At 49.2% G+C, this 13,424-nt stretch overlaps 1 protein-coding gene across 7 annotated transcripts in view; it reads left to right on the plus strand.

Moving 5' to 3' along the window:
* CYLD (CYLD lysine 63 deubiquitinase) overlaps positions 1-13,424 on the plus strand; it is a 516,546-nt gene that overhangs the window by 99,386 nt on the left and 403,736 nt on the right. The gene's annotated exons all lie outside the window — the stretch shown is intronic.

Genomic DNA, 13,424 nt, shown 5'->3' on the forward strand with positions numbered 1-13,424 from the left:
CTCTGATCCTCTCTCGCCTGGACTACGCCAGCGCTCTCATTGTTGGGTCCCCTGGATATCTGCTTAAAAACCTTCAGGTAGTCCAGAACATGGCAGCTAGGTTGCTATTGGGCATCTCGGCATGGAATAGCGTGACCCTTCTATTACGCTCTCTTCATTGGCTTCCTATTTCCGATAGGATCAGGTTCAAATCTCTAGTGTTGGCCCACCGTGCCCTCCATGGCCTTGGTCCTCTCTATCTTCAGAAGCGGTTTTCCTTTTACTTCCCGGCTCGTGCTCTTCGATCTGCGATCCAATGCCTTGCTCGGGTGCCTCGCTTTAGGCTTCAGAGGATGGGTGGCAGCTCCCTCACTGTGAAGGCCAGTGCAACCTGAAATACCCTCCCCCTCTCCCTGCGGTCCATTCAGAACCCTGCCACATTCAAATAGAAACTTAAGACTTACCTTTTTGTTTGCTAATCTCCTCTTGTACACCCTCTCAGGCTTCGCGCCGGGACACTCATGAGTATCCGTGCACGCTACAAGTGGAATTAACATAACATAACATAACATAACATAGCATAACATAACATTATATTTGGTAAGCCCTGAATGGTTCTTAGTCGGAGATACCCTTTAATCTTGTTTGAGGCTTAACTTTTACCATCATTACTGAGTTTCATTCTGCAGTTTTTCAGAATTATTAATTTAAAAAAAAATATATTTTTATTTGCCTTTGTAAAGTGCATAACCATAACAGGCATGTCACACATAACCATTTCCCATACCCCTTCTCCCCTCCACCCTCCTCCTTCATCCCGCCAGACCCACACTCCCAATATCATCACGCCAGGGCTATATACTAGTGCCCCATAACTCTGTAAAGTGCAAAGATCGTTACGAAGCCGCCCCTCATGCAACCTGGTTAACCGGGTACCTCTTCCTCTCCAGTTCACAGTCCCCCGTCTAGGCCATGGATAGTCTCCATTTCCCCCATACTCTATTGAATTTCTTAGGGCAACCCCTTGATTTGTATGTGACCCTCTCTGCTGCCATATACATATCCATTTTTTTTAAAAAACAGATTTGATTAATTTTGTCATACTGAGATCATACGCCTCATATATGTGATCGTGTAATATACAGCAAAACTACAAAGCCCAATCAATAATTGTGGACACAACATAACATTGCCTTGCCTCATATTGGTTAATCTACCCCATCTGCACTTTCAGCGTGTGGAGTACAGCCTTTCGTGGGTCGAGAATCAGAACTTAGTTGCCATGCGGCATACCCCCGCAGGGCTCAATCAGATTGCTACACGCTCATACAAGCACTGTCCACATCCATTCATCGGATCAGGCAACAGGGAAATCAACCCCCCCTCAACTCGATTTCCCCCCCCCCCCTCCCTGCGCTCCTCCCCCCTCCCCTCCTCTTCTTCCGGCCCCACCTCCCTCCTCCCCTCAGACATGCTGTTTCCCTAACATCATGCATATTATTCAGAATGTATTCTGCACACTCCAATTGATTCCTATGGCAGTAGCCCATGTCCCACCCGGGAGGATGCGCCCACTTAAGTGACCTCTCCACCTACTTGCTCGCCCCGCTATCTGTGGCTAAGGTCCCATGTAGCCAAGGGGTTGTGCAAGGCCGGAAGGATCAGTCCTCATCGTCAGTCGGGTGCTTAAGCAAATCTGTCAGCGCCACCCAGGCTCTCGCTGTTTCCCATGATTTGTCATTGTCAGTTCTCCGTGCTAGTTGGATCCGGAGGGTCCCCTCACAGTCCGCCCACTTGATAAAGTCTCTGAGCAAGCGCGCCGCACTGGGGGCTGCAGCCGCCTTCCAATGGCTACTGATTTCGCGCTTGGCTTGGACCAACCCCAAATCCAGGACCCTGCTGGTGGTTTTGTTGCAGGCAGTGTGGGGAAACCAGTGCAACAGGCACACCGCTGGAGTACTTTGCAGGTCCCTCTCCATTACCTCTGTCAATTTGGCCATTATCACTCCCCAGCATCCTTGGAGCAGTGGACAATCCCAGGACATGTACATGAAGGCTGCGTCCTCCAGTCTGCATAGCGAGCAGGCAACGTGGGAGCCAAAGACTGCCATATACATATCCATGCCCCTTCTCCAATCGTCTATCCGAGGATTCATGGGAGCACACCACACCCGGGCCACGTCCCTCTTAGCCACCACCAGAGCCAGTGCTACAAATATCAGGAGTGGGCGATACAAGTCCACATCATTTGTTATGCCCAGCAGCACCAGTTTGGGGTCCACCGGGAGAACCACCTCCAGCACCTCACTTAATTCCTTCAGACTCGTAGCCCAGTATGTCTGAATTATAGGGTACAGCCAGATAATATTTATCATATTATCTGGCTGTGAAGTTCCCCTGCTCCTGACCATATCTCAGGCAGTTAATGTCACTAGCGCGCCCCATACGGTGCAGCCGCAGTCTGTCGTAATATATCCTATGCAGGATTTTATATTGGATGAGCTGGAGACGGGACTTAATTGCGATTTCCCTTGGATGCACCAGGGCTGTCTCCAAGTCCACTGTCCCTTATTGGATCTAGTAGGGGACCTCTCTTTGTTTTTGGTCCAAGTCCACTGTTTACCTCGCCCCCAAATTTTGCTCCCACGTCTCTTTAAGCTTCACTAGCCCGTCTGGTGTATTATTAATCAGAGTTGTACAAGTCAGGGAACTAATTTGCACAGGATGCGCTCCTGCAGTAAACTACCCTTAAGCGGGGCATACTCTGGCAAAGAAGATGCAGGGCCCTATCCGCCCTCTCCGCCCGCCAAGCGTGACGCTGTTGCTCATATTTCAGATACTGAGTGCGGTGTAGTCCGTATTCCGCTCTCAAGGTCTGGAATGACTTCAGGTCTCCCCTTTTCACCCGATCCCACAGTACGGAAATTCCAATGTCATCCATCCTTTAAACCCCCTCAGCTTATTCAATTCCTTTAACCACTCGCAGTGCCATATCGGGGTCTGTTTCGTTGGTTTGTGAGTCTATCCAATCGTTCTGGTCGCTCTCGCCCATACCTCCATTGTAACACGCGTTGCTGAGTGCAGTCTTTCTTTCCCTCTACCCCAGTATATATAATGTAAACAGGTGCGCTGTGCCATTGTCCTTCTCTCTAAGTTATATGTGGGGTGATCTGCTGGAGCGTGAAGCCAATCGTTGATAAGTGTTCAGCCCAATAATAAGCTTCGATATCCGGTAGGGAGATCGCCCAATTGTACTGGTTCCTTTGCAATGTGCCTAGGGCTATCCTGGATTGTCTCCCCAACCTGAGCAATGACCGGAGCTCAGCATTTATATCTTTAAAAACCTGCCGGGGGAGTGGGAAATATTCATTTTGTAGGGCATAAAGGAATCGCGGTAACATTATCATTTTGAACATTACAGCACGCCCTAAAATCGTGAGGGGGAGTGTCTTCCACCTAGTAGAGTCATCAGCAAAGTTTGCGAGCACCCGCTTGACGTTTCTCTGGTATGAGAGGTTTCTATCCATGGTTATATATATATATATATATATATATATACCCCAAGAAATGTAAACCCTTCACCCGTGACCCTAAGAGCATCGGGCAAATGGGGCCAGTCCTCTCCCCGTCTGGGGTATATAAGATCGACTTATGCCAATTAATCTTATATCCTGCATGGGCGCCATAGCGGCTCAACAGGGTAAAAAGCACTGGGATTGTAGTCGCTGGGTGGGTGACATACAAGAGGACATCATCCGCATATAGTGATATTTTTTCCTCATACGTGTCAGTCTGCTCAATTTTAAACCCTCTTATTTCTTTTTCCTGCCTAATTTCACATGCCGCTATCCCTATAGAAAGGGCAAAGAGCAACGCGGACAGGGAACATCCCTGCCGGGTCCCTCTCCTTATGAGGAAGTCCTCTGACATCACCCCATTTACTTTTACCCTGGCTCACGGGTCTGTATAGAGGAGTTTCACCCAGTTCCGGAACTTGGGGCCAAAACCAAACTTGATTAACACTCCCTCAAGGAAGTGCCAATACACAGCGTCAAACGCTTTTTCAGCATCCAAAGATAAAAACACATGGGGATCTTGACGATTGTGCACCTCCATCAGCCAGTTATGGGTTCTCCTGAGATTTAACCTGGTCGCCCTGTCTGGCAAGAAACATGTCTGATCCAAATGGACCAGGTCGGGAATTACCCGTCTTAGTCGAAGGGCCAAAATTGACGCCCAGAGTTTAACCTCCACATTCAGCAGTGATATGAGGCGATAAGACGCACATTCTTTGGGGGGTTTACCCTGTTTATAGATCGGAATCATTGTGGCCATACGAAGATCAGGCGGTAAGATGCCCTCTTGGACTGCCTCCTCGAACAGGGCCAACAGGTGGCCACCAAGTAGATCCGCAGTTTAAAAAAATAATTCAGCGGGAAAGCCGTTCAGGCCGGGAGATTTCCCAGGGTGGAGTTTGGCCAAGGCCTCTTTAATCTCCGTGATTGTTATCTCTCCCTCAAGGCTCAACTGATCCTCTTCCGTTAAAACGCGGGTCTCTATGCTGTCAATGTATGTCAGTACATTTGCTAGCGCTCCCAGATCCCTAGCTTTGTAAAAATCCTCATAGTACGCGGCGAATGCTTGAACTATCTGGACGTCGTTCCGCCTAATTTTCCCCTGCCTGTCAAGCACCTGTTCCACCCAGCGAGCATCCTGCTCTCTCCGGTTTAACCATGTCAGGAGCTTTCCAGACTTATCCCCTACATCATATAGTCTGTGAAGGGTCGCCAGTGCCTGCTTTTTGGCTTCATTGGTCACTAGGGCCTTGTATTGCTGTTGTTTGTCCACTAGAAGTCTAAGAGTCTGTGTCTCCCGGTCTATCGCATGCTTATTCTCTAGCTCCAGGATATGAGTTTCCAAAGTATTCAGCTCGTCCTGCACTATTCTTTTTTCCCAGGCTATCCTATTCTGGGCCCTGTCTTGCATAGCTATCTTAAAAGCTTCCCAGATGACTGCACCTGACGAGACCGATCCTATGTTTTCTGCGAAGAATACCTTTACATCTGCCCTGAGTCCCCTCACCAATTCCTTGTTCTGCAGGTCCCACGCCGGCAGACGTCATCCCCCTCCCCCAGCCGCACCAGAAGAGGTGAATGATCCGAGATACCTTGTGCTTGATACTCTGCCACATCCTTCACGCTAAGGGTACGACGCGGCAGGAAGACATCATCCAACCTGGAATACACCATGTGAGCCCCTGAGAAATATGAGTACTTTTTGGCGTCCGGATGCAGCCACAGCCAGACATCTATTAGACCAAGTGTAGAGATGGTCTTAGCTAGGGGGAGGTTATCGTGGAGTCACCAAGCCGATTCCTTGACCTGTCCTGCAGAGATGACATAACATCATTAAAGTTCCCGCCCACCACCTGTAAGGTATCTGGTGTGTTCAGGAGGATATCATTTACACCAGATAGGGCTCTAGCCTGTAGTTTTGGTGGTGCATATACTTAGATTATCGTGAATCTCTGGCGCCCCCAGGTTCCCGTTATCCCCATGTCGGTCCCCTGTGGGTCCGTCCATGTCTGAGTAGCTACAAAGGGGGGTGATTTCTTGATCAGAATAGCAACCCCTCTGGAGCCTGTCTTGTAACCAGCATGGCCAAAACTTTATACGGTTCTCTTGCCAGGAACCCTCACCGAGTGCCCTGAAGGTGAGTCTCCTGCAATAGGACCATATCCGACCCTACCCTCTTCACGTATGACAGGACCAACCCCCTCTTCACTTTATTGCCCAGGCCGTTCACGTTCCATGTAAGGATCTTGGCACAGCCACTAACTTGCACAGCCGACTGGGTGCTACCCACCGTTGTAGAAGACATCAGGTGTAAAACATGTGTGTGGTAGCAGAAGTCGGTGTTTAATATACAGGTGTATGGAGTGATCCCAACTTTGACATGCCTAAAAAACTTAACAGTCAGCCCCAACCAACGTGTAGCCCCCCTTCCCCTCTCCCCCCGCAATCTCCCCTCTCCCCCTCTGTCCCATCTTCCACCAATCGGCAGCGATTAAGCTGATCAGGTGATGGAGGTCTGTCGCCCACCCAATCCCAATCACCCAAAAGAAATGAGGTCAGCCCTAAACCTTCAAAGTAACCACATGCAAAGGTGTAAACAAGAGCAAGCAAGAACTAAAATAGATAAAGACCAGATAAACAATCCAATCAAGGGGGGTGGTGTCCAACTTGCATGCTCGCGGCGAGAAACTATCTAGACTTGGGTAGCCACTTCGGTCCCCTCTTCACGAGTTAGAGTCCTGGAGGTCCCCCTGCGACACCACAGCTTCTCCTGTTCTATCTCATTGATTTAAACTGCCAAGGGATGCAGGGATTGCCTGTCCGACTCTTCCTCCTCCGGTGAGGAACCCTGAGGCTCTCCCTCCACATCTGAGCGTGACTTCTCCGCCAGGCAAGAAAACCGAGACCCCGACAACCGGCTAAGGCCAAGGGATCCGTCGCTTCGCCGTTTCCATTGTTCAGATCCTGATTTGGGGTATGGGGTCGCACCTTGAGGACGCTCTCCACGGCTCTGTCTCAACCTCTGCGATTTGGGCGCTCCTCTGGGGCCTCCTAGGGGCCTCTCTACTGCAAGTGTCTTTTGAGCACCAGTCTTGGGTCGCGCCAACGGGGGTCGTTCCTCCAGCCACTGCCAAGCCTCTTCCGGGTTCTGAAAAAAAATGTGTCCTGTCCTTGTAGATCACTTTTAATTTGTCCAGGAACAATAACATGTACAAAATTTGGAGGCTTCTTAATTTTGCTTTTATCAAGTCATAAGAGCGTCGCTGTCTCTGCACTTCCTGGCTGTAGTCTGGTAAAATCATTATTTGGGCATTGTCTAGCCAGATCTCCCCGCGCTTTCTAGCTTCCCTGAGATCATGTCTCTGTCCAAAAAATTCAGGACACGAGCAATGACTGGCCGAGGTCTCGCTCCAGCCGGTGGTTTGGCCAACAGCGCTCGGTGAGCCCTTTCTATGATGAAACAGGTAGAGAATTTATCCTTTGGGAAAGTACGCAGAAGCCAAGAGTGCAGGAAATCCGCCATGTCTGTGCCTTCAATTCCTTCCCTAAAACCTACGAATCGGAGGTTGTTGCATCTTGCCCTGTTTTTTGCATCGTCCACCTTCCATAGCAGCTGCTTATGCGACGACTGAAGCTCCACCATACCTTTTCTCACTTCCTGTATTGTGTCTTCGGCCTCCCCCAGTCTCCTTTCAAATTCCTTCACTCTGTCAGCCAGATTTCTAAGATCCTGCCGTAGGAGCGTTACTTTCGTGCCCACCGTTCCGATCTTATTCTCAAGGGCCTCGCAGGAGGCCTGGATGGCGTTCATCAGCAGGGCTGTGTACGAACTAGGAGCCGCAGAGTCTTCATCCGGCGGGGCGGCTGACTTGGTATATCGGTCCAGTGTGCCTTGCCGGGGAGGTTTAGGGTCCCTGTCCTTTATCCTGCCCATAGTGCGCTGTGACCTGTCACACACCTTTAAGGACTGGTCTGTCTGGGCGTTGTCCAGCCCAGTGCTCTGCTCTGCCGCCTCTAGGACCCCCACCGGGCAGTCGCTCTGCTACCACTTGTCAGCGTTCTACCTCCAGCAAGCACTCTCCTTCAGCGTTTCAACCCAGGTGGGAGCTAGAATGGGTGGGGAGGGGTGGGGGCAGGCCAGCCGGCCGGGCACTCAGTCGGTCAAATCCACAGGGCCAGGGCGAAATCGCACAACGCTGTCCCCACACTTACTTGCCAGGTCTCTCACAGCCCATGCGACCCTGGGTGATCCTCTGTCAGATGACTTGCCAGGATAAGCCTGTCGCCACTACTGGTTCCACTAGTCTGCCCCAGGCGTCTCACAACTCTGAGCAGCAGTTCACCAGCGTGCCCGGACCTCGCCTCCCTCCAGAGCTGTGCCCCTCGTATCTTCCTCTGGCAGTGTTCTTGGGCCATTCCTGAGTGCGCTCCACAAATCAGGGGGGGACCAGACACATCCGGTCCCCACAGGATGGCGAAAGGGACCCCCTCCTTCCAGGCAGGCGGCCTCCTCAGGCCCTCTACACCAGGGCCTCGGAACATATGTCGCATCAATTCTCTGCACCGGAGCTGTGCAGACACACGTCTCACCCCGCCATGCTGCCGGCCATGCCCCCCCCCCCCCCCCCTACCCCCCCCCCTCTTTTCGTTCATTCTGCAGTCTTGGTGTTGGGTCATATACCTATGCAGAAAAAACCTATATTAATATCAAATTTGGAAATGGATGTGTTTGAAAGATGTTAAGGGGGATTTTCTTCACTGTTCACAATAGAAGATGTTTATTGTCACCAAGGCAGTGTCTTCTGCTACAGATATCAAAATTGAATTGTGTTGAGTTCCATTTGGTGTGCTATTTTTAGGTCTCGCCCTCCAAACAGCGCAAGCGGTTTGTTGGCAAAAAGACCTTATCAGCTTATAGTGGGCTAAGAGCCCATCCATTGGTTACCAATGGTGGGCTTTGCTGTAACTCTTATTTGGTTGGTTTATATTTGTTAGCTTTTGTGGGCTCTCTTTCCTCTTCTGTTTTTTCCACCCCTAGAGAATGGATTAATTACTTGTGTACTTCCACTGTTTGCATTTCATGCACTACCTTATCCTTTTGGTTTAAGCACTCCATGACATTTCCAGCTCTCTCCCTCTTGTTATTCACCTCTCGCACTCCCTGTTGCTCTTTTCTACGGGTGTTTTTCTCCTCGCCCTTGTCATGTTGAGCTCTCCCTCACATACGTCTTTCCCTTGTTGCTTTCTTCCTTGTTTGCTTCTTCAATGCCTGCTCCATATTGCTCTCTCTAACCCATCTCCCCCCACCCCCTTTCTATGTTGCTTCCCAGCACCGGCGCCTTCCCAGGTGTATTCCTCATCTTCGCCCTTTGGAACGCCCCCCCCCCCACCTTCACCCACCATGTTGCCTCCCCCACTCCAGCACAAAAAGGCTTACTCTCTACTGTTTTTTTTAAATTTTAAATTTGCTAATTCCATTCTGTAAATAAATAACACTTGTGTTATTTTGCAGGCGTACTCACCCATGAAATGATGCACCCGCTGTGTCGTAGTACCATTTTGTTGTTGATTTTTTGTTGATTTTCTTTAGCTTTGCTTCCCAGCATTGAGAAGGCGGCACGCATGGTTAAAAGCCAGTAGGTCCCAGAGGCAAGACTTGTTAGTTTTTGTGCTTGTTGTGCCTTCCAAGCTTTCCCATCATGATTACCATGCACGGCTACCATTCCCTGCAGGAAGGGTGTATTTAATTGCTCACAAGGAGCCACTCAAGGCTAAAGTCCTTCAGTCACTTCCACTTCACTCAAATAAAAGGGATGTTCCTTCAATAAGCTAGAAGTAGGCTAAAGTAATTATATGTTATATTATATATATTAGCAGTTCTATTCAGAGACCAATGGACTTTCTCTCTAGAACCCCAAGGCCCCCCAGCTGATGCTGAGATACTGCACTTTTCACTTTCACTTGGGGCGCACTTCACCTTAGGGGGTACCCTGGTCTACCGACCACCAGGTCATGTCGGTAGATTCCTAGGTACATTGGAGGACACAGTAGTCCCACGGGTGTTGAGATACTCCAGATACCTTCTTCTGGGGGACTTCAATATACATGTGGACATTTTGGACCTCCCTGACACGTCCCGCTTAAGTGAAGCTCTTGCTATGGCCCAGCTCAAACAATGGGTTAAAACTCCCACCCACTCAGGTGGACATGTCCTCGACCTGGTCTGCACCAATTTCGATATTAATCTAACTAATCCCGAAATTGTGCCCTGGTCCGACCACATGCTGATCAGATTTTCTTGGACTCTGACACGCCCGGCCAAGACTAATGACCCAACCACTCATAAACAAAAAATTAATGTAGAGACCATGGCTGAACACCTTGACACTTCCCGTCCCACCCTACCTATGGAAATTGAGTCAGCCGCTAGCACATTCAATTCCTGGATTGAAGGAGGATTGGCCGCATCTATAAAAACAGGCTGGGTTTGCAGACTGCGTAGCACCTCTTCCACCCCCTGGTTCACCTCTACCCTCCGTGATCTTAAGTCAGGCTGTAAAAAACTTGAACGGACATGGAGACAAGCCTATCTCCCCGAGGCAAAAAAGAACCTAAGAATGGCGCAAAAGAAATATTATGTGGCGATCAGATCCGCAAAAGGCCAATATTTCGAAGGGCGCATAACCAAGGCCAATAATAATAGCAAAGAAATCTTTGCCATAGTGAAAAGCTTCACCTCACCCTGCGCTGCCCAACCCATACTTGCCTCCTCTGTGAAATGGTGCGAAGAACTTTCCGCTTTCTTCGTTGACAAAATCACCAAAATCCAGGATGATCTACTTACTGTATGCAACAGTTTTCCACCCACACTGGCCATTCCGTCTCCTGTACTACCTACCCCCACGGAACGGTATTACCAGTTCACCCCAGCAGAAAACACGGACATTGTTAGCATCCTCGCCTCCCTACAATCAGGATCTCCCTCTGACCCCTGTCCTGCCAGAGTGCTTGCTCGTCTCGCAGACACAATCGGCAACGAGGTAACGCATATTATCAACCGCTCTCTCCTCACTGCCACGGTCCCGGCCTGCTGGAAGCAAGCTAAACTGCTTCCACTTCTAAAGAAAAATGGATTAGATCCTGCTATCCCCGCTAACTTCCGGCCCATATCACTGCTGCCGGCTCTAGCAAAAGTGTGTGAAAAGGTCGCTTTCACTCAGCTAGACAAATTCGTCGAAAACTCCCCGGCTCTTCATCCTGCGCAGTCAGGCTTTAGAGCAGCCTACAGTACGGAGACGGCGCTGGTGGAAATATCTGAGGCCATCCGGGAATGTTTGGACGAAGGTGGCAGAGCGGCTCTGATATTATTAGACCTCTCTGCCGCCTTCGATACTGTCCCTCACTCCCTTCTGCTTACCAGATTAGCGGCCATAGGCATTACGGGCTCCGCCCTTGACTGGCTAACGTCTTTTTTAGACAATAGATTCCAACAAGTCTGGATGCCGCCTTTTGCCTCCTCCCCCAAGAAACTTGCAACAGGTGTACCTCAGGGCTCCACCCTCAGCCCCCTGCTTTTTAATATATATCTAACCCCGCTCATTTACCTTGCTGAACAATTGGGAGCAAAAATAATGGCCTACGCTGACGATACTCAGCTCCTGTTCACGTGGCCCAAAAACAACCTGGATACATCCGGAGCCCAAACTTGCTTGTCATCTGTCTTTCGCTGGCTTGCCCTCGCCCAACTAAAATGCAACGAAAGCAAATCTGAAATCTTGTTATATGGCTCTTTCCCAGACAACTTCGGCAACTCTCTTTGGCCGGCCGATCTTCCATGCCCCATATCCATCGGAGGCCCTGCCAAAAACCTTGGAGTCTGGTTCAACAATGACCTCAGATTCGAGGATCACTTAAAAAAACTTACCGGGATCTGCTTTGCTACACTTAAAACTTTACGCAGGTTCTTTCCACTCCTCCCGAGAGTGGCCAAAGAAACCGTCATCCATGCCCTCATCTTATCCAGACTGGATTACGCAAATGGCCTCTTTTGCGGCCTTCCTGCCTACCTGATCCATCGCCTCCAAGTCATACAAAATGCCGCTGTCCGGCTTCTGTTTAATATCCCAAAGAGTTTAAGTGTCCGGCAACCTCTTCGTTCCCTACACTGGCTCCCAGTTGCCCACAGGATTCAATTTAAAATCCTTGTCCTCGCCTACCGAGCAGTCCACCAAGCTGGACCAGCCTACCTGAGAAAAAGATTCTCTCTATATGTTCCCAACCGCCCCCTCAGATCATCTAACCTGCATCAAATGACTGTCCCAAAATTCAAATTCAGTAGGCTTGGAGGCCAATCCATCTCAGTCAGAGCGGCGAGAGCATGGAACACCCTTCCACAGCAGCTAAGAACAGCCCCATCCATCACTCTGTTCAAGAAGGGACTGAAGACCCACCTTTTCAACATCACTGTATAGAGTCCCCTCTGCCCAGCCTCTCATCCCTTTCGCGCCTGGATACTATTTTTTAGTAACAGAGCGCGCTACAAAAGCCTTTATAATAATAATAATAATCTGTATTATATTGTGTTTGTCAATGTTTGTTAATGCTAAAGTCAATTGTATTTTAATAGTAACTGCCACTTTCTTCTTGACATCCTCAGTGGCATTATTTAGATTTATGCAGAACAAGAGAATATTGCTTGACAAATTTTGGGATGTTTATTTCCTCTCTACTTTTAAAAGTAGATCAGTGTTTTTATTGTGGCTTCCTGTGTTCAGACAATATAGCTGCCCTGATGATTAAATTCTATCTATACAGATAGATAGATGGATAGGAATCTGAGTAGATATTTTTAATGAAATATTTTTAACTCATGCTCATTTCCTTACCTAACTTTAACTTCGCTTTAAACATAGTTTTTAGTTTTTTTTCATTTAATTTTTGTGTTTTTATGAAAAAAAATCATATTTAAAGTTGAGCTTGCTCTGAAATCCCTCAGGCAACGTTTTTCCACCCACATCGGCTCTCACTCCCTGTGAGCAGGTAACCCTTGTCTTGTATGACATTTGGCTATGCGTAGCAAACGTTGGCCACAAGGCCTGACAGCGCACAGGAGAGCCTAACCCTACTGCGCGCATAGCGTTTGGCCTTGCTCAGCAGGGGTTATCCACAGAGCTTGACCTGTGCACCCAGCCCTCCCAGGTGGCGAACCCTCTGCTTTGGACGGTCATCCAGCCAGGCCATGTACCAGTCTCCCAACAAATTCCCAACCCCGCATGCTCCCACTCTCCTGCTGCACACAGCCTTCGGTTGTGCACAGTGGTGGGTTGACCTTGCATCAAACCCACTTCAAGCACTCAACATCCACTGCACATGGCCAGCAAAATTGTGGTTGGCCACACGGTCTGGTCTATGATCAGACATTTCTAATTTAAATTGTTTTTGGGTGGTTCTGAGAACAGGTACCATGTGACCACAAAGAGGGCCTCACTGGTTATTGTGGTACCGGTGACTACATTTATTCTTTGGAACTTCTAACTACATGGCCCTGCAGGCAGTGTGTGCCCTCCCTGTCACCTTATGCAATACTTTCCCCGTGTGTTACCACGATTCTGCCTGTCATGGCAACCATATCCCAGTAGGTGTACTGTAGATGTGAGATATTGACAACCCTGAACCATGAATCCCAACTCCCCATTCACAGAACAGAAAGGCAGAGTCCTCCCCATCCAAACATTACATAGGAAAACAACAGTCCAGTAGGCAACAATGTTCACTTACACAAATGGGTGGAGTTAGTCCTAGGAGGGGGGGGGGGCTGGCAGTACCACTCACCATCTGGCCGTGTCAGCTTTTTTAGTCTGATCATCATAA

The sequence above is a fragment of the Lissotriton vulgaris genome, chromosome 12 (assembly GCF_964263255.1).
Source record: "Lissotriton vulgaris chromosome 12, aLisVul1.2, whole genome shotgun sequence".
Taxonomy (NCBI): domain Eukaryota; kingdom Metazoa; phylum Chordata; class Amphibia; order Caudata; family Salamandridae; genus Lissotriton; species Lissotriton vulgaris.